Here is a 26584-nt window from a genome sequence, read left to right on the forward strand (position 1 = left end):
CAAAGTTCCGCCCTGATCGCTGTGGAGCTCGTCCGGAACTCCAAATCGAGTGAACATTTCATCCACGAGTTTTTGAGCAGCTGTGGAGGCACTCTGATCCGGAACTGCATACGCCTCTGGCCATTTGGTAAAGTAGTCCATTGCTACCAAAACGTAGCGATTTCCGGCTTCCGTTACAGGAAAAGGACCCAGTACGTCCACTCCAATTCTCTCCATGGGTGCCCCGACCAGGTATTGTTGCAATGGCGCGTGAGAACGTTGACCAGGTCCTTTTTGCGCAGTGCAGACGTCACAGCAGTGGGCGTGTAGCTCTGCGTCTTGCCGACACCCGGGCCAATAAAACCGCTGCCGTAGTCGGCGACTGTCTTAGCGTTCCGTAGTGTCCGGATCCAGCCGCTCCGTGGACCCATCGGAGGACCTCGGCGCAAAGCCTGGGGAACCAGTAGTTGTAGCCGGTCAATTCCTCCCGGTGCTTGCCACCGCCTGTAGATTACGCCATCGTGCAACTCCAAGTTGCCCCACTGAGAGTGGAGTATTTTGAGTTCAGGCCCCTGTGACGACACGGTTTGCCAGTCGGGACGTTCTTGTGTCTCCAACCAGCCCTTTACCTTTTCTAGTGCTTGATCGTTCGCCTGTAACTGCCTCAATTGGTCAATAGTGAACGGCTCCCCTACTCCAACAGTGTCATCTACCCTTGCGGATGCTGCCGATTGGCCCCAGCCCCTTTCTTCCTGTCGGCAATATCGACATTCATTGCTGAGGCATGGACGCCTGGAGAGGGCATCAGCGTTGGCATGCTGCCGTCCCCGTCGGTGCTGTATCTCAAAGTCATATTCTTGTAGAATCTCCATCCACCTTGCCACCTGGCCCTCTGGTTGCCTGGAAATTCAACATCCAGGTGAGGCTAGCATGGTCAGTCCGCAGTGTGAACCTAGTGCCTAATAGGTAGGGCCGAAAGTGCCGTACCGCTAGGATCACTGCCAACAGTTCCCGCCGAGTGACACAGTAATTCCTCTCTGGTCGACTGAGGCTGCAGCTGTAATAAGCTATCACTCTTTCTCCAGCCTCCCCCTTCTGTGAGAGCACGGCCCCAATCCCCACATTGCTAGCGTCAGTGTCCACCACAAAAGGTTGGTTGGGGTCAGGGTACGCCAGGACAGGCGGCGCTGGCGAGGGCAGCCTTTAACTGTTGGAAGGCGGCTGTGCAGTCCTCCGTCCACCCAAACTGTTGGCCCTTACTCGTTAGTCGGTGCAAAGGGCTGGCAATGGTGCAAAGTTTTTACGAATCTTCGGTAGAAGGAGGCTAAACCCAAAAAGCTCCGCAGTTCAGTGATATTGGCTGGTGGGGCCAGTTGCTCACGGCAGTCACCTTCGCTGGGTCTGTAGCCACCCCACTCGCTGATTACGTGCCCTAGAAACTGGGTCTGTCGGGCGAAGATTGCATTTCTCAGGGTTTAACCGCAACCCGGCGCTACGAATGGCGGTCAGGACCTCCCTTAAATTGTGCACCGCCTGGTCAAAGTCTCTGGCATGAATCAGCAGGTCATCTAAATAGACCACACAGCGGGTTCGGGAATGTCTTTAGGACCCGCTCCATTAGTCTTTCAAAGTGGCGGCGCATTACAAAGTCCAAGCGGCATTACCTTAAACTGCCACAGCCCTTGTCCGATGGTGAATGCAGTTTTGGGTCGGTCCTCTGCTGCCAGTTCTACCTGCCAATATCCACTGCGCAAGTCCAAAGTGCTGAACCAACGGGATCCAGCCACATAGTCCAATGCATCATCGATGCGAGGCAATGGGTAAGAGTCTTTTCGGTGACTGCATTTAATTTACGAAAGTCCACACAAGGCGCCAACCCCGTTTTCTTCCGCACCATGACCATGGGTGCGGCCCAGGACTGTCAGAAGGCTCAATGATGTCGTTGGTTACCATCTCGAATCAATTCTTGGCAGCTTGGCGTTTTGCAAGAGGCAATCTGTGGGGGCGCAACCGAATGGTGGCGGCGTGGCCAGTGTCAATGTGGTGTTTGACTAACGAGGTTCTGGTGCAGTCCTCTTCTCGAGCCGCAAAATGTCCACAAAGTCGTTCAGTACTTTCTGGAGTTGCTCCTGCTGTGGCGTGCTCAGATGTTCACCACTTGATGGCCCAATTCCTCCACAGCAGCAACCGTCTCAGTGGATGGGTGGTCGTGTGAGGAAAACCGTTGGGGAGCACTGGTCTGAGCTGCAATACTCTCCTGGGGTCCTCTTCAGTCCCTGCATCTTCTGAACAACGGTCGGGAGCCGGTGAGCCGTGGTGTCCAGGCAAATCCAAGCTAACAGCCCTTCCAGGACGATTCCAGCCCGATTGGAGCGACACAGTCTCATTACCTACGCGAGGATGGCCCTGGACACATCAACACATGCTCCCCAGTGGGCCAGCAAGTCTAACCCAATTATGCATTTGTCTTTAATGTCCATGAGCCAGAATTCGTGGCTGGTCTGGCTCGTCCCTACTACTACAGTCAATAGTTTCTTTCCGGGCATTTTGTCCGTTCACCCGTAACGTGCGCAGTTCGATGTTAGAAGGAGTCCAGTCTTTTGGAAGAGGACCAGCTGTTTCGGCAACACTCCTCTCGGTAATAGACAAATAGTGGACCCCGTGTCCACTAAGGCACTACATGGCCGTCCGTCTATAATGCAGTCTAGGTACAGTCCACCTGAAAACCCACAGCCCCACTTTAGGGCAGTCATTGCGGAGGGATGATGATGGCTGGGGCGACTGACCTCCACACCCTCAGGTTGGTCCCTTTCTACCACTCGCTCAACTGCTCGTTAGCGGCTTGGGCGTGATGATTGACGTGCGGAGACCCAAGCTGTAGTACCTCTTCAGCCCTTCAGCCTCCCGTAGTGCCTCACTCAAATGTCTGGGCGACAACAGACAGACATGCTGACGGAGACGCTCTGGTGTAAGGCCCGCAGGAAAGCATGAAGACTGAGTTCTTCCTTGCTGCTGTCGAGAAAGTAGGGTAACCTTTCCGCATAGACCCTGATGTCAGCTGCAAATGCTCCCACACTCTCACCTTCACGCCGGCGTCGGTTTGTCAGCTCCTCCCTGCTGTGTTCCGCTGAGGTTCTCTGTCCAAAGCGACGGGTGAGAGCATCGGTGAGGGCCTGAAGATCACGACACTCCTCAGGCGGCAGGTCGATGAGTACCTGAAGTGCGGGACCCTCCAAGGCAAGGGCCAAGTGTGTTGCAGCTTCCTCGCAGCTCCAACCATTGTGAAGGCAGCCAGATCCACTTGTGCAAGGTATGGCTCCAGGGCGCCAACCCGCTGTATCGTGGCAGCTTAGCGGGTGACCGTGTGGGAGGACCGGTCGACTGGTGATTTGGGGTGTCGTTGCGGCAGCTACAGGTTCATTCGGCCGTGCCTAGAAGATCGCAACACTGTCCGGGGAATACTGGCACCCTCAGGCCAGTTTGTCCTTTTTCTCCGTGCAGTTCTGCTGATCAGGCGCTCCAACATAACGCTATTTTCCGAGATGGCACGCTCTATTTCTTCAAGACTCTGTTCCATGACGGCGTCTTCTAAACAGCCTGGTCTCCCACTTCTGACACCAATGTAGCGACCCGTGGAGGAGTCTTTAAGATTTCGAGCCGAACTCTGCCGTGCACCTCTCGAAGCTGTCGGCTAGCGGATTGCCAGCGTTATGCACGCAACTGCACCCAGCTCTTTAAGAAAGAGAACACTCGTGCCCCATACACCGCACGACTCGAGTGTCTCGGTAGTTTGCTTAGATAACATCTTAGCAAATAAACAGCTCTGTCCTGTTGTATCTTTTATTACAGAAGATAGTCAGAAACAAAAGCTCAACATTATTGCTCGCCATTGCCAAGGTCAAGCATACGAAGACACATTTCAATAAATTGGTACTTTTGCAAAATAAATAACCCCCGGACGGCGATGACCCAAACCCACCCAACCAATTAAATACAGACACACCATTATTTACAACACAAATGACAATACGTAAATTTCGACATACAATAAGCTTTTTTATAAATTACCCATAAATTCCCCACAAACTATTTACATAAATTACCCATGAGGTGTCACTCCGCCAGCGCTTGCTGCCGGGTTGTTACAATATTTTTAAAGATTATTTGATTGCCCCTATTTGCTGCAATTCGAATGCTAATCGGTCCTTCCATTTCTGGGGCTGTTTGTATAGATTTTTGGACTTGTGCTTATGAACTCTGTAGTTTATGACATACATTAAATGCAAGTAAAAAGAAAACATAAACGTAAGTGGTGGGCAAAAGATCAAGGGCCTCATGTATAAACGATGCGTACACACAGAAATGTTGAGTAAGAACTTTTTCACGTTCAAATCGCGATGTATAAAACCTACACTTGGCGTAAAGCCACGCACTTTTCCACGGTACCTCATACCTTGTTGTACGCAAGTTCTCCAGTCAGTTTTGCAGACTGGCGGCACCCAGCGTCAAAGCAGTGCTACTGTTCCTGTGTGGTTACTCCTTATTTTCCTGACCCAACTTTATAAATACACTGAAACTAACCGCATGTTGTTTATTAGTGTAATGCATCTGATTGTAATTAACTTGTAACAATATAATGATCCAGGGAATAGCCATAGTATTCCAAATACCATAACTGCTTTAGCGTTGTTACTCTCACTGCACCTTCTTCTTCTTCTTCTTTCAGCTGCTCCCGTTAGGGTTTTTACAGCGGATCATCTTTTTCCATATTACTCTCACTGCACCACTCGGAGTATTTATATCACTGTATCTGAGTGTGAATCACAGCAGCAGCTGATCGGAAAAAGAATTATCGGGATACAGCATCAAGGACACGCTACCTCAGCCATAGCAAAACGTTTCGAAGCCTTTCTTGTATGGACCTCACGGTTCAGAAATAGTTTCATCCCAAGAACTATAAACGCACTCAATCAATTGCTCCTTGTACAATACAGTTTATTTTTGTATAGCCCAAAATCACACAGGAAGTGCCGCAATGGGCTTTAACAGGCCCTACCTTTTGACAGCCCCCCAGCCTTGACTCTCTGAGAAGACAAGGAAAAACTCCCAATAAAACCTTGTAGGGAAAATGGAAGAAACCTCGGAAAGGCAGTTCAAAGAGAGACCCCTTTCCAGGTAGGTTGGGCGTGCAGTGGGTGTCAAAAGTAGGGGGTCAATACAATACAATACACAGAACAGAACAATTCCTTAATACAGCATAATAATAAAAATTTTAGAAGTACGGTTTAACAGTAGATGATATGACATAATTAGGTTTGGATATTTTTAGAGTCCTGGAGACCTCATCCATCTAGCTGCCTCCCCATTTGGCCATGCCACGGCTGAAACGTTGCTCCGATGAAAGGACCCTCTTTCCCATGATTCCTGTGATCCTCCATCAGGGATGACTTTACCATAGGCAGGCAAACAACTTGGCAGGTGGGCGTGGCACCAATGCCACATTTGGGTACCAGAAAAGAAACAGAATAGGTGAGGGTTAGTATTCAAATATAATTATCATGTTACTTATGTTATAGTGCTAGTGACTAACAACAGAGATGCAGTATGTACAGTTAATCAGCAGCTCTAGTCAGGATATGCTAAACTGAAGTAGTGAGTCTTCAGCCGGGATTTAAAGGCTGAGACTGAAGGGGCATCACTTATGGAAGCAGGAAGACCATTCCACAGTTTAGGGGCCCTGTAACTAAAAGCTCGACCTCCCACTGTTATTTTATTAATCCTTGGAATCCTAAGCAGACCGGCATCTTGAGATCTTAATGTGCTCAGGTTTGTAAGTCATGATAAGTTCAGACAAGTAAGCGGACCTTGGCCATTTAATGCTTTATATGTTAAAAGGAGGATTTTGAAATCTGCCCTAAACTTAACTGGGAGCCAGTGTAAAGATTTAAGAACTGGGGTTATGTGTTCATATTTTCTTGTTCTTGTAATAATTCTTGCAGCGCATTTTGGATTAACTGGAGGCTGTATAGAGAACAGTTTGAACAGCCAGTGAACACCGCATTGCAGTAGTCAATCCTACTAGAGATAAATGCATGAATTAATTTCTCACAATCCTGTTTATTTAGAAAGCGCCTTAATTTCCTAACATTTTTAAGATGGAAAAACATGTTTTGGACGACTTTGTAATATGTGCTTTAAATGACATGCTAGAGTCAAAGATAACTCCTAGATTGCGGGCTGATTCAGTAAAATTAATTGGGATTCCAACTGAGTTAAATGACGACAAAATATTGCTGTGATCAGCGTCATTCCCTCCAACAATTAACATCTCTGTTTTATCTGTATTTAAAGACAAGTAGTTCTCATTCATCCATTCCTTTAATTCACTAACACAACTAATTAAAGACAACATCGGAGAAACTTCATTTGATTTAAATGAAAGGTATAACTGGGTGTCATCTGCATACAGTGAAAATTAACATTATGTTTCCTAATGAGAGATCCCAGTGGAAGCATGTAAAGTGAAAACAGTAAAGGTCCCAGTACTGAGCCCTGCGGACACCATATTGAACTTCTGTGTATAATGATGGAGTACTGTCTGCACATTTCTGTACATACTGGAATCGATTTGATAAATAAGAACTGAACCAAGCGAGCACGGGCCTGTAAGCCCAACATCGTTTTCTAGCCTGTGCAGTAAAATAGAATGGTCAATGGTGTCAAATGCTGCACTTAAGTCCAACAACATAATTACAGTGGAATTTCCTTCATCAGAGGATATCAGAATGTCATTTACAACCCGTGTTAGTGCCGTTTCTGTACTATGACCAGTGCGAAAGCCAGACTGGAATTTCTCAAATAAATTGTAATGCGTAAGGCGTGACTAAAGCTGACTGGCGACTACTTTTCTAGTATTTTAGAGAGAAATGGTAAATTTGAAATAGGCCTATAGTTATTTAGTATGTGTGGGTCTAGGTCTGACTTTTTAAGTAAAGGTTTAATGACTGACACTTTTAGTCAGGCATCAGGTACTGTGCCATGCAGTAATGAACTATTGATAATGGTTAGAATAGGCTGCAAGAACATCCATTGCACTTTTACTAGTTTTGTTGGCACTGGATCTAGGGAACAAGTAGTGGGCTTCATTTTAGTAATTAAAGTTAAGACTTCCTGGTGAGTTACAGGATTAAAATTATTAAAGTGCTGAATGCAATGTGCAGGGTCTGCTAAGCTAGTATTTGGTTTGTACTGTGATGCTGAGATCTGGGATCTTATATTTTTAATTTTCTCATTGAAGAAGTTCATAAAGTCTGTACTGCTAATATCTGTTGGTATTTTGCACTGTTGATCTGAATTCCCATTTGTTAATTTAGCCACTGCTCTAAAAGTACCCTAGGATTTTTATTATTGCTATCTATTAATGTAGAATAGTATTCTGAGCGAGCTTTAAAGAGGGCTTTTTATATTTATTACACTCTCTGTCCATGCAATTTGAAAGACATGTAGCTTTGTTGTTCTCCATCTGCTCCAGTTTTCGACACTCTAATTTAAGAGCTCGAGTATTTTCATTAAACCAGGGAGAGTTTCTATGTGCTTTGATCACTTTTGTTTTAGGGAGCCACTGTGTCCAGAGCATCTCTCAAGGTCACATTATAATGTGATATTAGCTGATCTAAATTGTTTTCCACGTTTACATTTGATGTTAACTGATCTAAATGGTTTTCCACAATTACACTCGACTTACTCAAGGTATCTATAAATTTTGAAGCAGAATTACAATCTAGATGTCGCACTGTCTTTGTTTTAATCTGCGAGTGCTGGCATGGGCAGAACTAAATCAAATGTAATTAAGAAGTGATCGGAAATAACTACATTTAATGGAGTAATATTTAAATTTTGAATTTCAACTTTGTAAGTTATAATTAAATCTAATGTATGGTTATGATTATGAGTTGGACCTTTGACAATCTGACAAAATCCTACTGAATTTAACAAATAAGTAAAACATTTGCTAAAAGTGTCAGTTTCCACATCAATGTGTACATTAAAATCCCCATCAGAACTACGTGATCATAATTTATAGCCAAATCAGACAGAAGGTTGCTAAATTCAGTCATGAACAATGAATATGGCCCTGGTGGTCTGTAGACTAGCACTATAATTGTGTTGGAATCTGTTTTAATATTTAAAATGAATGCCTCAAAGGATGTAAAGTTGCCTAAATTTTTAGGAGTGATTTGCATTTTGTTACAATGAATTATTCCAAGGCCTCCTCCTCGACCAGAATCTCTAGACTTATGAAGGAACGAGTATCCATCTGGTGACGCCTCAGCTAGGGAACAGTGTCACATTTACTAAGCCAGGTTTCAGTAAGAAGACACAGATCAGATTTTGTACTTAATATATATCATTTACCAAAACAGCTTTAGTGCCAAGAGAGCGAATGTTCAATAAACAGCATTTAAAACTGCATGGTTCTTTCTGAACTGCTGATATATTTTTGTTTTAATTTGAATTAAATTTCTATTACAGATGCCCCTGGTGGAGTGTCTGGTTTTATCCCTTGGTCTAATTATACACCTTATTTTTGGTTATCAATTAATTTATGGTTTGTATCAAGACTAAATTTACTGGATGCCCCACAACAGGGATTATGGGTAACAGCTTCAGGAAAATAACAGGTGGGATAAAGAACAGCCTGTGATTTAAGATCACATGACTGCGGCCTGGATGGTGCTCTAATCAGTCAACCAGGCAGTTTTGCTGCCATATTTTGGGATAATACATAAGATCCCTCCAGTTAGGATGAAGACCATCTCTTCTGAAAAATCCAGGCCTTTCCCAAAAATCATCCCAATTGTTCACAAATGCTATGCTTTTATTTGCACACCAGGTTTCTAGCCAGCAGTGAAAGGAATGCAATCTGCTATAAATCACATCCCTCTATATAATCTTGGTAAGGGACCAGATACAATTAAATTCCGACATTTTGTTTTAGCTTTGGTGCATAGAGATGAAGTTCCGCTTTAATACCTCAGATTGCTGTAAATAAATATCATTAGTGACGACATGCAGCAATAAGGTAGATACTTCATTGTCGGCAACACGGTCCAATGAGGCCTTTATGCCAGAAATCTTGGCCCCTGCAAGGCACTTAACATTAACTGCTGGTTTAACATAGTTTGGAATTCTAACATTCCGCACTATGGAATCGCCAATTATGAGCACTTTATTATTCTCAGTTTCCACAGGCGCTGGAGAGCTGAGAACCTGTTCTGGGTCGAATTGGTGACCTGGGTGCTGGGGACTAAATTTTGGATTCTTAGACCCCCGTCTTACTGTTACCCACTCGCCCTGTGGCTGAATTGGTGCTGCTGATTTCGGCCTCGCACTGACTACAGTGGGACCTGGAGAGACTGAAGCCGAATCAGATGTAGCCGAATTGTCTAAACAAACCGAGTCGATCCAATTATCGGTTTGCCTAATCGCTATCAGATTCCTAACGCGGTCCTCCAATTTGCATATTTTCCCGACCAACTCTAAATTAACTAAACATTTTTGGCAGGTGAAGCTATCTGCACTGTCGGCCGGAAAACCTGAGCTGTACATACTGCAGGACACACAACATATAAACGTGCCCTCGATGGGCAGAGAGCAGATAGAACTTACATTAAGTGTTGAAGTCATCTTTGCCGTTTTTATAGGTGCTTCGGCGCTTTCCGTGTTCAGCTACGTGCCTGTGGGAGACGCCGCCGATCTCTGCTTCCGCTCGCTGATCTACTTCTGCTTCCGCTCGCTGAACCGCTCTCCTTGTAGAACTGTTTTTACTTATAAGTACAAATACCCCACTGTAAACTTGCACTACAGTTATAATATTACACAACCTGTGCCACTTTATAAAGCGCGTATTTACATATGATGACAATATCATTTTTAGATAGATGGATTTTAAAATGAAATGCAGCAAAATATGTTTATTATATTATACAGTTAAAACTTTAACTTCATTTAAATAATCCATATTCTTCACTGGGAGTGGTGTGAAGGATAGAATAATTAAACATGTACTATGAAGATAGTTCAATGTTCCTTAAATGTTTTGAAGAATCGTCACTCTGAGCTTACAGATGGCTTAACATCTATTACAGAGCTGATTGTGTGGCAATCGGTTACTTGGAGAAAGAAAAGCAAGGACTGCAGGGGCCACGCCAATATATATCTATACTAATAAAAGGCAAAGCCCTCACTGACTCACTGACTTATCACTAATTCTCCAACTTCCCGTGTAGGTAGAAGGCTGAAATTTGACAGGCTCATTCCTTACAGCTTCCTTACAAAAGTTGGGCAAGTTTCATTTCGAAATTCTACACGTAATGGTCATAACTGGAAGCTATTTTTCTCCATATACTGTAATGGAGTTGAGCTTGAAAGCCGTGGGGGGCGGAGTTTCGTGTGACATCATCACGCCTCCCACGTAATCACATGAACTGACTGTCAACACAGTACGTAGAAAACCAGGAAGAGCTCCAAAAAGCGCTGAAGAAAACATGCATTATATAATTGAGAAGGCGGCGAAACAATAAGAAGCGAGCAAGTGACATATAAAACCATATTCATGAGTGCTGCTACTTCGGAAACTAAGCACGGTGTAACCCTAAAGTTTAAATTAAGTTCATAGACAGGCTGCCGCTGGCGTTTGTCATGCCCACGGGTAATGCGGGATACAAGTTTAATAAGAGGACGCAGGATATAAACGAGAGTTTTGATCACTTTGTAACTAAGTTAAAATTGCAGGTGAAGGGCTGTGCTTATGCAAATTCCGAGAGACTGTGTTTGTGGGGGATTGACAGTTAAGGCGGGTGGGGGAGTCACGTCATCATCTCCCATCCCATTCAACTCATTTCGCTCTGAGCTGAGCTCGCAGCTAACGCAGTCTTACGAAGTGACTTTGTGATGCTGCTACCAAATACTCACAGAAAAATCCACAAGTTAATACACACGCTGTCTCTAGAGTTTCTCCACACTGAATCCTCCAGGCACTACTTACAAAAGGTTACATTGACAATTGTGTTACGTTATTTTTAAAATGTTTCCTTTTCTTAGCACAAGCACAGCTGAGAAGCTTCGATGCTTGTGCTCCATAACGCGTTAAAAAATAATGCATTTAATCACACTTTGCATTACAAGCAAAGGGGAACTTCTGTCAATGCATAATTTCCTGGTACACCGATTACATTGATCAGCGCTTCCCGATTCATTTTACCCTCGCACCCCCTTGGTTTGAGAAGAAGTATGAAAAAATATGAGGTTAACACAGAAAAACAGATCACCAATTGAAGCTTTATGAATAATCGATTCGCCATCAATAATTGTTTTGGTAAAGCCATACTCAGTGTAATCCTCCTTCCATTTTATAATTTTCCGCCACTAGCCATGATTAAATGAACGGTAAAAAAGTAAGAGCGAAGCGAGGGTGACTTATTCAGGCAGGCAGGCAACAGCTCAGTAGCTCGAATTTGGATATAAGTGGGTTCTATTTAGTCGCCAGAAATATCTTTGGTAGGAATGGAAGTAGAATTTTGTCTTTAAATTTCTATGGTAAAGAAAAAGTTATGCAATGATGACTAAATTTAACTATATAAAGTCAAAATTTGTATATATAAAGTCATTCCCGAATATATAAAGTCAAAACTTGATTATATAAAGTCACTGTTGGAATAAATAAAGTCAAAACTTGAATATATAAAGTCAGCGTTGGTATATATAAAGTCAAAACTTGAATATATAAAGTCATTCCCAAATATCCATCCATTTTCTAACCTGCTGAATCCGAATACAGGGTCACGGGGGTCTGCTGGAGCCAATCCCAGCCAACACAGGGCACAAGGCAGGAACCAATCCTGGGCAGGGTGCCAACCCACCGCAGGACACACACAAACACACCAAGCACACACTAGGGCCAATTTAGAATTGCCAATCCACCTAACCTGCATGTCTTTGGATTGTGGGAGGAAACCGGAGCGCCCGGAGGAAACCCACGCAGACACGGGGAGAACATGCAAACTCCACGCAGGGAGGACCCGGGAAGCGAACCCGGGTCTCCTAACTGCGAGGCAGCAGCGCTACCACTGCGCCACTGTGCCGCCCCATTCCCAAATATATAAAGTCAAAACCTGAGTATATAAAGACAGTGTTGGAATATTTCGGAATATATAAAGTAAGTGCTGGAATATATAAAGTCAAAACTTAAATATATAAAGTCAGTGTCAGAATATATAAAGTAAGCGCTGGAATATATAAAGTCAAAACTTCAATATATAAAGTCAGCGGTGGAATATCTATCCATTTCCAAACCCGTTAAATCCGACTACAGGGTCACGGGGGTCTGCTGGAGCCATTCCCAGCCAACACTGGGCGCAAGGCAGGAACCAATCCTGGGCAGGGCACATGCATCATTTTCAAAACATTAACCGAACAGTGTTTTTTAAATTTATTTTTCTGAATACGTTTTTGTTAACTTAGTTCAGTTCAGAGTCGTTTCAATCAATATATTTTGACTTTGACTTTATATATTCAGGAATGAGCTTATATACTCCGATGTTGACTTTATACAATCAGGAATGACTTTATAAATTCTGACGCTGACTTTATATATTCAGGTTTTGACTTTATATATTCGGACACTGACTTTATATATTCAAGTTTTGACTTTCCATATTCTGACGCCGACTTTATATATTCAGAAAATCAATGTATTTGCCTGTTTGGCACCCCATAGTATATGTGTGTGTGCATATATGTACACATGTATGTATGTATATATATATATATATATATATATATATATATAGTATTTAGATACATCTCTGGATGCCCTGGGACACATTATCAGTGATGTTTCCTGAGATCATCGGGTGTTTCGGGTGTCACAACATCAGACACCCTCTCTCAGGTGACCCAGCCGGGGTTGATCATGCCCCAACTTGTGTTCCAGCAGCACTGGCCCACTTTGGACCTCTTGATCCAAATCCACCTCGAGGCTCTTTCTGCGGCTTCTGTGATGGACTTAATGGCTCTCCTCTTTGCAGCTCCTGTGATTCCAAGCCTGGCAAAGATCTTACACAGGGATCGAGCGGCAAATCCTCTGCACCCTACTTCTATGGGCTCACAGCAAGCCTTCCAGCCCTTCCTTCGGCAGTCCTCAATGAGCTCCTGATACTTGAGCCGCTTACGCTCATTTGCCTTTTCCATGCGGTCCTCCCATGGGACTGTCAGTTCCAGCAAAAGGAATTGCTTGGACGATGCAGATGTTAAAACTATATCGGGTCTCAATGAGGTTGATGTTACAAATTCCGGGAACTTGAGCTGCCTGCCCAGGTCAACCCGCAGCTCCCAGTCTGCTGAAGATGAAAGGAGGCTGAATGATTTTTGCTTTGCTTGCGCCTGCTCACCAGCCCTTATGAAGGCAATTCTTCTCTGGCTGCCAACATATTTGTTGTTGGCCACTGCATGTGAAATGGTCTCTGCTATACACTTTAGGACCTGATTGTGTGGCCAACGGTATCGGCCCTCTCCAAGGGCAGATGGGCAGCTACTCAGAATATGCTCCAGGGATCCTCGTCCAGGACAGAGTGGACACGTTGGAACTTCACTCTTACCCCAAACATGCAGGTTCGTTGGGCTGGGGAGCATATCGTACACAGCTTGGACCAGGAACTTAATACGCTGTGGCTCTGCCTTCCAGATGTCGTTCCAGGTGATCTTCCTCTCCAGCTCCTTCCCACCTCGTCCATGCCCCTTGCTGCCGCATGCTCACCGCCCTGCTGGTCCTCACCTCCTCAACACCTGCTCGGACTTCCTCTAGGACCAATCCTCGTCTCGCCTTGCCCTGAGCCTTGTTGTACTGTGGCTTTGGGATTGCTCCCAGTCCTGCTTGCCCCGTTGCCACTGTGCCCACAAGTGCCTTGTGTCTAAGCCGAGACTCTGCCACCTCCAGTCCCTCTTGTGCTCTCCACTTCCTTCCTGTTCGCACTTCAATACCTGCTGTTGTTACTCTAGAATCTCCAGAGCCTTGGTAGACTCTAGGGCCTCTCTTATACGAGAAACCCTGAACTCCTCCTCCAGGCTGCTGATAGGAAGCTGAAGCTTATTACTCGTGCCATATAGTGCTACACTCGTTAGACTGCGAGGCAGGCCAAGCCATCTTCGAAGATGACAGCTGATCTTCCTCTCCAGGGCCTCTACTGTAGACATCGACACTTTGTACACCAACAGCAGCCAAAGAATCCGTGGCAAGATGCCATGCTGGTATATCCATGCCTTAAATCTGCCAGGTAAACCAGACTTATCTACTGCCGACAACCAAGCTTCCAGCTTCTTGATCGCTGTCTGGACTGGACGCAGTATCTCTGAGGCTACAGTCAAAAGCCTTACCTAGGCTAGTGACTGGTTTCTCATTAATTGATGGTATTGTTACGCCATCCACTGAGAAGAAACTTGTCCACCACTTTCCCTCTCTTCAGTACCATAGACCTGGATTTTGTTGGCTTGAAGCTCATCCTAGCCCAAGAAATGAGCTTAACCAGGCCCTGAAGAATCCACCTGCACCCAGGCACTGAGGTAGTGGTGACTGTCAAGTCATCCATAAAGGCTCTGATCGAGGGCTGCGGACCCCAGACTTGGACAGGGGGCCTCTGCACTCCGTTTCAGCAACCTTGACCAACATATTCATCGCGAGAGCAAAAAGGATCACAGAAATTGTACAGCCTGTAATTATCCCTTTCTCGAGCCGATGCCAGTTTGATGTAATGCTCCCTGAAGTAACTCTCAGCCTGAAGTTACTATAATAATCCAGAATGAGATCCTTGATCTTACAGGGTACATGGTGCCGATCTAGAGTCGTCTCAACCAGCTTGTGAGGGATTGACCCATATGCATTGGCAAGGTCCAGCCAAAGCACAGCTAGATCTCCATTTCCCTCACGTGCTTCCCTTATCAATTGTGTGACGACTCCAGTATGTTCCAGGCACCCTGCCACTCCAGGAATGCCGCCCTTTTGTACCGATGTGTCAATATTACCATTCTTCAGTAGGAAGTCTGTCATCCTTCTAGCTAAAATGCTAAAGAAGATTTTGCCCTCCACACTGAGGAGTGAGATGGATCGGAATTGCTCCAATGTTGTTGAATTCTCCTCCTTAGGGATCCAGACACCCTCAGCCTCCCTCCACTGTTCTGCAATGATCCCTCTTCGCCAAATCACTCTGAGAATCTTCCAGAGGATTCGAAGGAGTCCTGGGCAGCGCTTGTACACCTTATATGGTACTTGACTGGGACCTGGAGCAGAACTCGTTCTGGCTGCTTTTACCACCTCTTGAACTTCTTGCCAGGTGGGTCCTGAAGTATTGAACTCAACTATTGGTGCTGGTACCTTCAATAGGGCTGTCTGTGGCCCTAACTCTTGCTCTCTGTCTGGATCACTCAAGATGTTATGCAGGAAGTGATCTACCTCTTCCTTAGGGCAATTCAAATGTCCACTGCGCTTCTCTCCCAGCAGTCTTTTTGTAAAGCCAAAGGGGTCAGCTACAAATGAGGTTCGCTTCCTGGCTCTTTCAACTCTCCACCTCCTATGCCATTCTGCTCCACGCATCGTCATGAGCTTCTTCCTAATAATCTGCCGAAGCTCACTGAGAGATGGCTTCTCCTCCTCAGCTGCTTTCCTGAACTGCTTCGTCAGAATCCGCTGCTCTTTCCTGAGTTGATGGATCTTATCTGACCTGCGGTTCCTGGTATAGGTACATTTACTCAACTTAGGCTCCTCTACGCCGAACCTCTCAGTCGGAAACTTGTGATGATTGTGGTCAGATTAAGAAGTCGTCCTTCCACATCACCCTTTGCTGTTACATTGATGATTCTAGATGTATCCTCATCAAACTGGTGCCACTGCTTGTGCTGCTTTGCTGGAGGCCACTTGATATGTAGGACTACTCTGTCTGGACCTGGAGTGTTTGGCACTTGGAGGTTCTGGGCTCTGTGGAGTTTCTCCGGACCGGGCTCCTCCTGCGTCTCACCAGGCATCGATCCTGTGCGCTGTGCTGTAATCTCCTGTGTCAGACATTTCATCCGAGCTTGATGAATTTTTAGGCCCCTATCATCCTTGCAGACCTTTCCGCAGATGCATCTACTTATCATGGTCGATAGTCCATTTCCTGAGGTCATTACCAAAAGGTCCATCCTATTGGGGTGCTCATCCTCCCCCCCTCTCGGGCACCCCTGGGGGTATTTCTCCGTGGGTTGCTCTGTAGCTTATTTGGGTACTTCCTTACGGAAGTTGCAGATTGGGCTGCTACCCCTTCCTGCCCCGGGTGCCGTCTTTCCGTGCTGTCACCGACTCTCCAGTCGTCACCAAACTATACTTGGTTGTCACCCAGCCTATTCCTGGGAGTCACTGGACAAGCCAGTTAAACAGTATTTAGATACATCTCTGGATGCCCTGGGACACATCATCAGTGATGTTTCCTGAGATCATCGGGTGTTTCGGGTGTCACAACATCAGACACCCCCTCTCAGGTGACCCAGCCGGGGTTGATCACGCCCCAACTTGTGTCCCAGCAGCACTGGCGCAGTTTGCGGACCTCTTGATCCAAATCCACCTCGAGGCTCTTTCTGCGGCTTCTGTGATGGACTTAATGGCTCTCCTCTTTGCAGCTCCTGTGATTCCAAGCCTGGCAAAGATCTTACACAGGGATCGAGCGGCAAATCCTCTGCACCCTACTTCTATGGGCTCACAGCAAGCCTTCCAGCCCTTCCTTCGGCAGTCCTCAATGAGCTCCTGATACTTGAGCCGCTTACGCTCATTTGCCTCTTCCATGCGGTCCTCCCATGGGACTGTCAGTTCCAGCAAAAGGACTTGCTTGGACGATGCAGATGTTAAAACTATATCGGGTCTCAATGAGGTTGATGTTACAAATTCCGGGAACTTGAGCTGCCTGCCCAGGTCAACCCGCAGCTCCCAGTCTGCTGAAGATAAAAGGAGGCTGAATGATTTTTGCTTTGCTTGCGCCTGCTCACCAGCCCTTATGAAGGCAATTCTTCTCTGGCTGCCAACATATTTGTTGTTGGCCACTGCATGTGAAATGGTCTCTGCTATACACTTTAGGACCTGATCGTGTCGCCAACGGTATCGGCCCTCTCCAAGGGCAGATGGGCAGCTACTCAGAATATGCTCCAGGGATCCTCGTCCAGGACAGAGTGGACACGTTGGAACTTCACTCTTACCCCAAACATGCAGGTTCGTTGGGCTGGGGAGCACGTCGTACACAGCTTGGACCAGGAACTTAATACGCTGTGGCTCTGCCTTCCAGATGTCGTTCCAGGTATATATATATATATATATATATGCCAGCAACACTCATGACAATGACAAAACAATTACATTAACAATCATCCATCCATCCATTTTCTAACCTGCTGAATCCGAACAGGGTCACGGGGGTCTGCTGGAGCCAATCCCAGCCAACAATCATGTTACGTTATTTTTAAAATTTTTCCTTTTCTTTTTCATAACTTCTTTAACACACTACTTCTCCACTGCAAAGCAAGGATATTCTGCTAGTTGAATATAAAACAGAAAGAGAAAATAACGACACAGCTAAAAACGCAGCGGCAAATTTCGACAAAAGTTAAACGCTTGTCTCATGAGCATGAGGTGGCTATGCAGTGTCCGCAATGAATGTGGTCATCCGCCGTGCATAAGATAACATATTGACATTGGCTGGTGAAGGGGCCACCTATTCTTTCCCTGCCTAGAGCCGCCCATGAGTACTGCTGCAATAAATACTTTCATCGAAGGTCACGCACAATCACTGCGCCGTGAAAGCCAGGTTTAATAACGTGCTTTAACTCCTATCATCATGAAAATGATATCACGAGAGCTGTAATATCACGAATGTAATGGATTCTGTGTCCAGTCAGAGGAAGAGAGCCAGTTTAAGAAGCAAGTAGTAAATCACACACACATAGAGCACATAGAAGATCACATACAAAACAAAGCATTTAACGTGCTACTTTAAGTACGATGTGATTTGAGAAACTGGTTAATTAAACGATTTTAAGATGACGTTTATAATGTTCTACTTTAATGACAAAATAAACTACACGATTAAAGTGGAAATTTCGAGACTGAAGTTGATATTTCATGCTTTTTTCCCACTGTGTACTTATTTTTTTTTGTCTGTACCCTAATAAGCTTTCATATAACACTCAGACGGTGAGCTATGACTCGCCTTTTCACAGCGACTTTGATATGTGACTTCTTTTTTATTTCCGGCACTGTGTGACTTTGTAAACGTTAGCTTTCAAGTTTCTCCAACACGCTATGTCACTCAATCAACTTCCTTTTGTTGATTATACCACGGTTTAATTAAACAAATAGTATGTTTTTCCTTTGCCTCCACTTGGTATTCGCTGAAATTCTTATATTTTCCCCCGTGCTTTTCCCATTGTCTTTTCACAGAAGGCTGAGCTTAAGGGCGATTTGCATATTCAAAGAGGCGTAATTCTGGGAGGAGTTGGGGCGGGACAGAAGGCACGCGCACGTGCGTTAGTTTTCACGCTGACTGGGATTTATGTAGCAGAAGAACGTGGAAGTTGGAGTATGCACAGATTCATGCATCGGGATTTTTCTGTGCGTAAGCACATTTCGGCTTTTGTGCTTACGCCATGTTATAGTGAGAATTCTACGCATGGCGTTATACATGAGGCCCCTGGTGTGTGGGACCTAACCTAACTTAAAGGATAAGTATGGTATTTTTCAAGTCAAAGTTATTTCTTCACAGTCAGGGTATATATTTGCCACATAAAATTGTTTTCTGAAATGAAATAGAAGCGTAGTGTGGCAAATTAAAAAAATTCTAAAGTTATCTTTTAATACTCTGCATCAGACTGTGTTCTTTAAAGCCATTAGAATAACAGAATGTAGTACTGTATAAAAACATTAAAACACAGACATTTAAAGTGCCTGACAGATGTTATGAATGGATCTGTATTTTTGTGTTTTTTATGTTTTATTGTTGTTTTTGATTTTTTCTTATTTATAATTTTTGTATTTTCAATTACATTTGTATTTATGAGGTGTAACCTGGTGGTGTTGGATGGACCGAAACATAATGTCCCCATGTTCCCGAGGTGTTCTGTTGGATTTAGGTCAGGCGAGCATGAGGGCCAGTCAATGATATCAATTCCTTCATCCTCCAGGAACTGCCTGCATACTCTTGCCACATGAGGCCGGGCATTGTAGTGCACCAGGAGGAACCCAGGACCCACTGGACCAGCATAGGTCTGACAGTGGGTCCAAGGATATCATCCCGATACCTAATGGCAGTCAAGGTGCTGTTGTCTAGCCTGTAGAGGTCCGTGCATCACTCTATGGATATGCCTCCCCAGACCGTCTCTGACCCACCACCAAACCGGTCAAACTGAGCGATTGTACAGGCAGCATAATGTTCTCCACGGCTTCTCCAGACCCTTTCACGTCTGTCACATGTGTTCAGGGTGAACATGCTGTTATCTGTGAAAAGCACAGGGCGCCAGTGGTGGAACTGCCAATTCTGTTTTTTTGGTGGCAAATGCCAGTTGAGATCCACGGAGCCGGGCATGAGCACAGGGCCCACTAGAGGACATCAGGTCCTCAGGCCACCCTCTAAAGTCTGTTGCTCATTGTTTGGTCAGAGGCATTCACACCAGTGGCCTGCTGGAGGTCATTTTGTAGGGCTGTGGCAGTGCTCATCCTGTTCTTCCTTGTCCAAAGGAGCAGATATCAGTCCTGCTGATGGGTTAAGGACTTTCCACAGCCCTGTCCAGCTCCCCAAGATTAACTGCCTGTCTCCTTGAATCTTCTTCATACCATTGAGGATGTACTGGGAGACACAGCAAACCTTCTGGTAATGACACTTATTCATAATAATAATAATAAATAATAATACATTTTATTTATATAGTGCCTTTCCCAAACTCAAGGCACTTACAGAATTTAGAAAGAATGGCAGGGTATACAGTATATAGTATTGTACAAACCAGATAAATAAATGAAGAAGATTAAAACGGTTAATTCAGAGACAAAGCTTAACAGACAACATAATTGATGGTCTAGCACACACACACAGGTTACATGAGCATCTTGACAGTGAGGTGAACTTAGAGAAGGGTAATAAAATCAAGTAGAGCTGAAAACCTTCCTGAACAGATGAGTTTTGAGTTGTTTTTTAAAAGAATTCATGGAGTCAGCCTACCTGATTAATTTTGATAGGTCATTCCAGAGTCTGAGCGCTATACAGCTGAAGGCCCTGTCACCCATGGAGTGTAGATTAGTATGGGGCACAACAAGATAGCCAGAATCAGAGGACTTTAGTGGGCAGACAGGCACACAGTGATGGAGAAGGTCACTGATGTAGTTTGGCGCAAGGTCGTTTAAGGCTTTGTAGGTTATTAGTAGGATTTTATATTCGATTCTGTAAGACACAGGGAGCCAGTGAAGGCGGAGCAGGATGGGTGTTATGTGCTTGCTGCTGCTGATTCGAGTAAGGATTCTTGCAGCCGAGTTTTGAATAAGCTGGAGCTGTGATAGAAGATTAGAGGGGGCACCTGCCAGTAGGGAATTACAATAATCGATGCGGGATGTGATAAAAGCATGGACAAGTTTCTCAGCATTAGAAAAGGAGAGGAAGGAGCGAACACAGGATATGTTTTGGAGGTGAAAGTAAGAAAGTTTCTTAATGTGATTTATGTGGGCGGAATAAGAAAGGGAGGAATCAAAAATGACACCAAGATTTTTTGCATTAGAGGCAGGTCTGATGAGATCACCGCCAAGATGGACTGGGAAAGAGCTCATTTTGTTAAGTCTCACTTTAGTCCCAATTTGCAGGAGTTCAGTTTTCTTGCAATTTGATGTGCCATCCTGGAGAAGTTGGACTACCTGTGCAACCTCTATACAGTCCAGGTATCGCCTCATGCTACCAGTAGTGACACTGACTGTAGCCCAATGCAAAATTAGTGAAAAAAACAGTCAGAAAAGATGAGGAGGGAAAAATGTCAGTGGCCTCCACCTGTTAAACCATTCCTGTTTTAGGAGTCGTCTCATTGTTGCCCCTCTAGTGCACCTGTTGTTAATTTCATTAACACCAAAACAGCTGAAACCGATTAACAACTCCCTCTGCTACTTAACTGACCAGATCAATATCCCAGAAGTTTCATTGACTTGATACTATACTCTGATTAAAAAGTCTTCCTTTAATTACCACCAGTTGGATTTTTCACTTTTTTACCCCTGGAGTAACATATTTTGAGCTTTTTGAGACACTTTGCTTTTTTAAACTTTAAAATTCTGTTTTCCATTGTGGCCTTGTCTGGCCTGAAGCTTCTCATTCACCTTAGTGAGTCCTATATTGGAGCTGGCCAGTCAGGTTTTTTTGTGTCTTTTTGAATGCTTCACTAATTTGTGTTATTTTGTGGTATCCTGATTATAGCAGAAATAACATAATGACTTAAGAAATAATCATTCAAAATGATCAAAAACAACAATAAATCACAAAATACGTAAAAATGAAACCTGATATATGACAGTGATATGAAAAAGTTTTGTAAAGCACCGGTCTAACATGTTGGTTCTACATCCAAGACTGGATTAGATTTATTACCTTTTTATGTTTTAGTAACATTTTAGTTTCAGTTTTGATGTTAGGATCATACTGTAAATCTCTACCAGTCTTTTCTTCCTTTCTTATTTTCCATTCTATCCTGTTTAGGCGCTTTTATATAAACATGGGCGTAGGTGCCTTGATTATGATCCTTGAAGAGCTAATGAGGAAATTTGCTGGGCTGACTGCTCTGCAGCCAATTTACTCTTTAGTATCCTAAGCCCGTTAAGCCATGCTGCTGTGTGCACCTACGTCCCCAGGAACAAATCAAGCCTCTCCTCTACCGAGCCTGAGTGCACTGTTCTTTGAAAAAAAAGGCAAAAAGAGTATATACAAAAACAGAATATTTATTACGTAATTAAAAAATAGGAAGGATAAATACGGGGATTATCAAATTAACAAGTATAAAATAACAAAATCTATACTTTCTCTTGGCCTGCCTATGCATATTCCTAACTTTGTCTACCAGATGAGGTAGCTCTCTCACTCCATCTTAAAGTGTCAAACATATTTCTCATTCCTCCTCCTGACTCTCTCTCTGTCTCTGTTTGCTTGTCTTTAACTAATCTTGCTCTTTCTCCTTCCAGTTGAGCTCTTGCCCCGTATTTTCCTCCCAGTTCTGAGCTCAGTCAATCTTTTGGCACAAGGCATCTTTCTGGGGTTACATCCAGCCAAACAACAGTATTACTCCTTAAATCAAGGAAGCAAGCTATTGTAACAGGGCACCAGACTAGAGTTTTCTCCAGTAGCCTCTGGTGTCCACATATCTCTGAGCAGTCTAATTCTTTTAAATGGGCCTGTGATAGTGTTGGTTGGCTCCACACTACTGGACCCTCCTGGGAGCCTCTTGAACCTTCCACCGTCTGTACCGTAACTGAGATGAGCCAGGCAGTTGAGGACAAATGCATAGCAACAAAGGGTAGGTAGAAAAAGAGGTGCCAAAGTGCTTTTTTTAAAAAACAAAGTCAAAACAAAAGTGTCCAACAGTGCAGTGCAAAGTCCTATAAGTAAATAATCCATAACAAGAAGTGCAATTATGGAGGTTAAAACAAATTCAGTTAATAATCCATACAAACAAGGTTAAAACATGGAAGGAATCTTCTAATTAAAACAGACTTCTCCCTGGCTTATCCTATTCAGATTTCGCAGCATGGAGAGACGTCAACCAACAGTGTTGGCCACATGCTCCTCTCCCAGGGCTCCATTCCCATCAGCCTGCTTGCTTTCATTTTGCATAGCCTTCCTCATGCTGTTGACCTTTTCTCCATTCTTTCCTTTTAGCTTCATGTCTCTTTTTGTTTCTTTTCATTTTTCTCTTTACTTCCTGTACTGGCTCCTTTTAACTTTGCTGCCTAATTGGGTGCAAGTGCAAGGAGAAGTTCCTTCAGTGACCCCATTGAGGTGCCTGACTGATCCAGCCTCCTATGCGTGTGTGTGTGTGCGACGTGATCAGCCTGCACCTCAATTAATTGCGGAGCGAAATGCATTTGCGCGCACCCACACCCAAGTGGAGTCCTACACTCTTACGGGGATGCAATTATTTATTTAAAAAGTCACCACTCATCACAGGGCCTCTGAACCATTCAATTCTGCAAAATGGCCATGACTTCAGGGCAGCTCTCCAGCAGCTCCACCACAAGAAAGGACATTTCTGTTCCTGCTCATCCAGCCTCCAGACATATGCTGTCCCCTGTTGGCTTTGAGATCTGTCACTCTTCTGCTAATCTAATATAGCTAACGCTGTTATACATATATTTGCAGCTGGAGTTTCACAAAGGGAGAAAATGAATTACGTATCATAAAGTAGTTTTTATTCCTAAGATTTCAGCCCCTGCCAAGGACCTTCATCAGAGGATAATGCTTAGACATACAAGAATCAAAGGCAATATATAGCAAAAATTACGTGTTTAAGTCAGTGTGATTAGGAAGGGGAGGTATTGGCTGTAAAGTTTTATTTATTATGAACATGTTCTTCTTAAGTTTGCATATGCTGGATTTATGTTCAAGTGTCTGTTGATGGCATTCTCATTTGATAGCCAAGATTCAGCAAGCTCTCTGGCACTTTTAGTACTGGCCTTAAATCTTACTTGTACATTGTCCCAGTTAAATGTATGTCCTGTTGATTTAGTATGCGTATAGATGAGTGATCGTAAGTCCTTTCTTCTGACAGTGTTGCGATTCTTTTTGATGTTTGTCCTATGTATACCGCTGGGCAAGAACTGCATGGAATACTATAAACTGCATTTTGTGTTTCTGCTGTCGATTTCTTGTTTTTAGCATTAAAGAGGACCATGCACAGATTGTTTGTGGGTTTGTGTGCTATTCTGATACCTGACTTGGCCAGGATGCATGCTGCACCTTCAGACACATTATGGTGATAAGGAAGTGAGTAGCAGGTGGTACAAGTCGATTGTTTGCTGAGTTTTTTTGCGTCTTCTGTGTAAGCTTCGATTAATTAATGTTTTTGAGTATCTATATATCTATATATTGCCTTTGAATCTTGTAAGCCTAAGCATTATCCTCTGATGAAGGTCCATGGCAGGGGCTGAAAGCTCAGGAATAAAAACTACTTTATGATACGTGATTCATTTTCTCCCTTTGTGGATCTCCAGCTGCAAATATGCAAACCGTATCACAGACCTTCTCTCTCTCTCTCTCTCTCTCTCTCTCTCTCTCTATATATATATATATATATATATATATATATTGTAAATACAGCAATCAGACAACATAAAGGTTTGGTGTTTGTCTGGCCCCATATACTGTACAATTTTGCAAAAAATGACTTCAGGTCAGAAATATTAAACAACATATATCAGACAGTCAAGATGGCGGAGTGGGGAACATTTATGGAGTGGGACCGGAACTGACAGAGGAATAGCAGTGACCTGCTAGCCCCAAGAAGGCTTGCACCTGTCTCTTGGTATTCGGATGGGGCCATTCCATGATGTCTTTGATTTTAGAACATTGTGGCTTCACCAGTCCTCCCCCCACCAGGTAGCCTAAATATATGGCCTCCGTCAAGCCAAAAAAACATTTACACGGATTGATACGGAGACCGGCTTTCACTAGCGTTAAGAGGACAGCGTATACCTGCAAGATATGTTCTTCCCAGGTGCCAGAATAGATGACTACATCATCCAAGTAGGTGGCACAATAGGACTGGTGGGGCCTAAGCACTCTATCTACCAGACGTTGGAAGGTCGCTGGTGTTCTGTGCAGTCCGAAAGGGAGAACCTTATATTGCCAATGTCCACTATTGGTACTAAAGGCTGTTTTCTCTTTAGCGGATGCTGCTAAGGTAATTTGCCAGTATCCCTTTGTCATGTCAAGAGTAGTCAAGTATCAAGCCATACCCAAACGTTCAATGAGATCGTCCACCCGGGACATAGGGTAGGCATCGAATTTGGAGACCTGGTTAAGACGTCTAAAGTCGTTGCAGAGCCTCCAGGAGCCATCAGGCTTAGAAACGAGGACGATAGGACTGGACCAAGGACTGTGGCTTTCCTCGATTATGTCCATGTCCAACATCCGTTGGATCTCTAGTTCCACCTCCGTGCGTTTTGCCTCCGGGAGATTATAGGAGCGTTCCCAGACCACCACCCTGGGGTCCGTTACTATATCGTGCTCAGTCAGTGAGGTGTGGCTGGATATCTCGCTGACCACCTCCGGGACAAACAGGATTACTTGTTCCAGCTCCTGCCATTGGGGGGACGTCAAACTGGAACCGAGGTCAAGGTTTGGTCTTTCTGAAAACAGAGAGAGTGCTGTACCGGAGTCAGGGTGGACTTCCCATTCTCTCCATGGCTTTAATAAGTTCACATGGTACACCTTCTCACTTGGCCGACGATTTGGTTTTTTCACCAAATAATCGACGAGTCCCTTTCTTCCCTTAACCTCATAAGGACCCTGCCAATGGGCTAGTAATTTTGAATGGGAGGAGGGTACGAGCACCATTACTCAGTCCCCAGGTTGGAATTCCCTGAGGACTGAGTTCCTGTTATAACACCGCGCCTGCACTGCTTGAGCACGTGACATGTGATCTTTTAGGATGGGTCGGATTCTATTTAATCTGTCACGCAGTTGTGCGATATACTCCAGTATATTAACGGAGGCAAGAGTCTCCGCTTCCCTACTTTCTTTTAGAATATCCAAAATGCCCCGGTATAAAAGTTCAAATGGGGAAAACCCCGTGGAGGCTTGGGGCACCTCGCGGTAAGCAAAAAGCACGAGTGTTAAAAGTTGGTCCCAGTTCCTACCGTCTGTGCTGACTACCTTGTGCAGCATCTGTTTAAGCGTCTGGTTAAAACGCTCTACTAAGCCGTCGGTTTGCGGGTGGTATACGCTTTTAGATGCTTAATACGGAGTAACTTGGCAACCTCCCTGAATGTATCCGAAGTAAAAGGAGTACCTTGGTCCGTGAGGACATCTTTAGGTATTCCTACTATGGAAAAAAGACTTACCAATTCCCGTGCGATATTTTTTGTATTAGCAGAGTGTAACAGAACCACCTCTGGGTACTGAGTCGCGTAATCCACCATGACTAAAATATACTTATGTCCACGGTTCAAAGGCTCTAAGGGTCCTACTAGTTCGACTCCGATCCTTTCAGAGGGAACATCCACCGGGGGAATCGGAACGAGAGGAGCACAGACCCTCCTAGGTATCTGACGTAACTGACAATTCGGGCAGGACTGGCAGAAACGTCGGACCTCCTCATAGAAACGGAGTTTTATTCTGTCAAGAGTCCGCGGCACTAGCAACAACTTCCTTTCCTTTGCCTTCGTGACTCACAACTTGATACAACAGATCATTCTCCAGCACAAAGTAGGGTTCCGGTGGCATGGGATCGTCTGTCAAACTGCCGTCAACGGAAACGATAGCATTCCGAGCAAACTTTAGGGAGTCATCGTTCC

At 44.5% G+C, this 26584-nt stretch overlaps 1 protein-coding gene and 1 pseudogene across 1 annotated transcript in view; one reads left to right on the plus strand and one right to left on the minus strand.

Moving 5' to 3' along the window:
• nalcn (sodium leak channel, non-selective) overlaps positions 1-26584 on the plus strand; it is an 828408-nt gene that overhangs the window by 17493 nt on the left and 784331 nt on the right. The gene's annotated exons all lie outside the window — the stretch shown is intronic.
• Positions 12928-25625, minus strand: LOC120524422 (annotated as a pseudogene).

This window comes from Polypterus senegalus, chromosome 2 (assembly GCF_016835505.1).
Source record: "Polypterus senegalus isolate Bchr_013 chromosome 2, ASM1683550v1, whole genome shotgun sequence".
Lineage (NCBI taxonomy): Eukaryota > Metazoa > Chordata > Cladistia > Polypteriformes > Polypteridae > Polypterus > Polypterus senegalus.